Consider the following 4,543-nt stretch of genomic DNA (forward strand, 5'->3'; position numbering starts at 1 on the left):
ACTAAGATGACCGCCGATAGGGGAGTGGACATGTGTATGTGGTATGGTCACATGGTGGGAAACCTCAGAGATGTTAAAAGGGATAGCACGGATCTATACACATCAGCGTGACTGTATCTTACCGTGAGTGTTCTCTAAAAAGAAGCAGGGTGCAGAGTTACACCTAAGATATACACCTTGATTACATTAAGACGTGCATGTAAACAGTGTTTATGGATTCACGTATGTGTGTAGAGGAGACAAGTGGCCAGGATGATGGCTACCTGCTGGATGTGGGTGGTTGTCTTAGCACAATAGTGTCATGGGTTGCTTGTTTCTCATTAAAGAATCCGGTAGGTGGGACTGCTTGATCACCAGCCTCTGTCAGCTAAGGCATTCTGATGTTCAGATAACGCTTTTGCTCTTCCTGGGAAAAGTGGAACTTGGAGGGGCAGAAAGTCATTATTCTGGTTCTCAGGCACTGTCTTTGGTAAGACTTTATGTTTGAAGCTCCTTGGTACTCATTTCAATCAATAATTATTCTGTCATGAATCCTTCTTACAGTAGAAAGACCCTGAAATCCTGGCTTCAAGGTCTGGGGAAAGCCAGACCCAGAGAGGTCAAATAATGAGTGAAACAGACAAGCTCTAAAGGGCCGAAACACCAGAGTTTGGGGGCTTAGTGGGTAGTTTACTGCGGCGTCTTGCCTGATGTTTAGGTGCATTCTGGCAGCTTTTTCTTATCTTTCTGGAGTGTTGAAGATTTTCTCTCAGATTTTCATGATTTTTTTCATGATTGTCATGATTTTCTCTCTGGCATTGACTACCTCATCTCCAGCATTGTATTTGGAGTACAGGATCGGCTGATGGCAGGGTTGGGGGGAGACAAATTAGGAGTTTAGGATTAACAGCTAGACACTACTATATATAAAATAGTTAACAATAAGGACCTCCTATATAGCACAGGGAACTATATTCAGTATCTTTTAATCAACTGTAATGAGCCTATAATGGAAAAGAATATGAAAAAGAATGTGTGTGTATATATATGTATATAATATATATAAAATACATATAATATATGAGTTTCCCTGGTGGCTCAGATGGTTATATATATTATATATCTGAATCACTTTGTTATATACCTGAAACTAACAGAACATTGTAAATTGCCTATACTTCAATTAAAAAAAGTGGTTTAAAAGCAAAGAATGAGCTGAAATGAGTGACTGGCAAAGAGAGCAACTGTGGTTTCCATTCAGGGCAGAAAAGGCGATGATGCCACACGCAGAGTTCCGCCACCCCAGATGAGGGCCCTGGGCTGGTCTGTTACAGCGGGCTGTGAGAAGAAGGTGTCCTGCTGTCAGCAGACATCTGACGGCCTCCCTTGTCAGCAAGTGACACTGGGCTCGGTTCCATGGATCTCCACTCCCACTTCCCTGTCGCATGGCTGTGCCTGGGTGACCAACAGGAAGTCAAATGCTCAGAGGGCTTGCATTTTGAAACTGAATCCTGTAAATTCTGGCAGTGTGAACATTTGTCACCGTCGTCGTCGTCGTTCCATCGCTAAGTCACGTCCGACTCTTGGCAACCCCATGGACTGCAGCATCCTGGGCTCCTTTGTCCTTCACCGTGTCTGGGAGTTTGCTCAGATTCACCACTGAGTTGGTGATGCCATCCAGCCATCTCATCCTCTGCCACCCTCTTTTCCTTTTGCCTTCTGTCTTTCCCAGCATCAGGAGTTTTCCAGTGAGTTGGCTCTTCGCATCAGGTGGCCAAAGTATTGTAGCTTCAGCATCAGTCCTTCTTGTGAACATTCAGGGTTGATTTCCTTGAGGATTGACTGGTTGGATCTCCTTGCAGTCCAAGGAACTCTCAGGAGTCTTCTTCAGCATCGCAAAATCCCAGATAAAGCAGCTCCCGTGCTGCCTGCACATCAACTGTGAGTTTTCAGTGGGTGATATCACCCCTGTGGAGGTGAAACATCTGCTCTTGTGTCTAAGGCACAGATCTGCATGATGTACAGATTAGCGGTATTGAGATTTCATGGCGGGAGTGATGAAGAAGATAATGTCTAGGAAGGATCCTAGGAGGGAAGGAGAAAAAGCTTGAGAAACACTGACATAAGCTGAAGTAATTTTAGCACTATCACACAAATTCGCATTTTGCTTTTACCCTTAACATTTCTGAATAAAACTTTATCATATTGCTATGTGGTCTTCATATCGATCACTTTTGTGGACTTCACAATCCATCAGTAATCCATCATTATGCATGTGACATAATTTTTAAACCACTGACTTGCGGAAGCTTATCCACCCCCTCTATTTTTTCTTTTCCCTTTTTCTGGCTGCGCCGGGTCGTCTTTGCGGCGCACAGGCTTCACTCACTGCGGCATGCGGGCTTCTCTGGCTGTGGCGTGTGGGCTTAGCTGCTCCATGGCACGTGGGGTCTTGATTCCCTGACCAGGGACTGAACCGTGCCCCCTGCACTGGAAGGCAAATTCTTTACCACTGGACCGCCAAGGAAGTCCTCCCCCCATTATAAGTAATGATGCAGTGAACACTTTTGTCCAAGGTAGTCTTCCTTTCTTTTAATGATGTCTTGAGGATAATTTCCCTAAAGTAGCCTTAACGTGAAAGTATTGATGGTTCTTGATATCTCTTTCTGCCAAAGCCGTTGCAACTTGTTTAAAATGCTCCCAATGAGAGTGAGGCGCTAGTGGCAGCAGAATCCGGCCGGAAATTCAGGGTTCAGCGTTCCTCAGGCTTTTATTGAGTGACGGTTTGGCGCATCTTCGTCACATAGCAAAAGGTCAGTATTTGTTGAAGGGACTTGAATGAATGTACCCAAAGTGTTAGAGTAATGTATGTGTTAACCAGGACTCTTTAATTGCGTGTGGCGGAAGCGGATTCCGGAGACTGGGAATTTATTTATTTTTAACTGTATATAACTCTGTGTATTTAATCATTTTTGGCTGTACTGGGTCTTTGTTGCTGTGCCCGGGCTTTCTGTAGTTGTGGCCAGCAGGGGCTACTCTAGTTGCGTGCGTGGGCCCAGTAATCGCGGTTGGTGGGCTTCAGTAGTTGGGGCACATTTTAGTTGCCCTGTGGGATGTGGAGTCTTCCTGGACCAGGGATCAAACCCCTGTCCTCTGCACTGGCAGGTGGATTCTTAACCACTGGACCGCAGGGGAGTCCTCAATGGGAGTTTAAAGCATCTTGTGCTGGGAAGGTCTAGCGTAGGTGCCTTCAGGCTCAGCTGGCGCTTAGAGAGTCATCAGGACTACCTTTCTGTCTGACTGGCTACTACCTTCATCTCTGTTGGCTTTACCCTCAGGCAACCTCCACACCTTGGAGGCAAGAGGGCCACCAGCAGCTCTTGGGTCATATCCTACCATGTAGCAACACCCGAGCAGGGCAGATCTTTCCCAATCGCTCCAGCAGAAATCCTGGGGCTCACTCATAGCTGTCTGGCTTGCCGTGCAGCCATCCTGGAACTGACCGGTCACCACGGCCCTAGCTGCCCAGGCCTGGGTCCTGTGCCCAGTCCAGAGCCCAAGGGTGGCATCTGTCCCACCTGTCCTCTGCTTGGAGGATGAACTGAAGCGGGAGGGCTCTTGCAGTTGGGAGCGGGGTGCTCAAGGAAGACCTTGTGGGAAGGTTCTGTTTCAGCAGAGCCCCGAGGAAGGGAGAGGCTCCTGAGCTGCTGGACGGGTCAGAATTCCTTTTGCAGAGGTGGGGAGGGGTGTGGGAGAAGCAGCTGAGGCCCCCAGGGGGAGGCAGGACCCTCCCCCTCCCTGACTTCAGCTCGTCCATCTGTCCATCTCGGAGCCTTCCCCTCCCTGCCCCTGCCACCCTTCACCGGCTTTGCACGAGGGGGGAAACTTGTCCTCAGTATCTCGTTTCTCCTTACCCGCGTCGGCATATTTTGGAATCTGCCCTTTCCTCATTCTCCTTAAAAAAATTAAGCAAAACTCTAAAATACCAAAGATTATTATGAAAACATAATAGACCTATAAATATATTTACCTTTCTAGGGTATTAACTGTTTAGGTAACTTCTGTCTGTGCTTTGCAGGCAGATTATTTACCATCTGAGCCACCAGGGAAGGCTTGACTATGTTCGGAGCACAGGCATTTTACCCGATTCATTGAGTCTACACTTGAATTAGTGTTTCCATTTATTATAACATTTTCCTGTGTTCCTTCTCCTCACAATTCTTTAGAAATGCGTAACATTCCGCTAAATTGACATGCTGCAGTTATTTAACCTTTCTCCTAGTGCAGGAAAAGATAGGAAATTCCATTTTTGATGTTCTGGGACGGAGCTGGTAAACGTTTTCTGTAAAGGGCCAGATAGTAAATATTTTGTGCTTTGCGGGCCATCTGGTCTCCATCCCAGCTACGCATCGCTATTGTACAAAAGCAGTACAGGCGATATGTAAGTGAAAGGACGTGGCTGTGTTCCAATAAAACTTTATTTAGAAGAACCGCAGTGGTTCGGATTGGCTTGGGGGCTGTTGTTTTCTGCCCCCCGTGCTAGAACACTGCTGGGAAAATCTGT

The sequence above is a fragment of the Bison bison genome, unplaced genomic scaffold (assembly GCF_000754665.1).
Source record: "Bison bison bison isolate TAMUID 2011002044 unplaced genomic scaffold, Bison_UMD1.0 scf7180017864293, whole genome shotgun sequence".
In the NCBI taxonomy this organism is placed as follows: domain Eukaryota; kingdom Metazoa; phylum Chordata; class Mammalia; order Artiodactyla; family Bovidae; genus Bison; species Bison bison.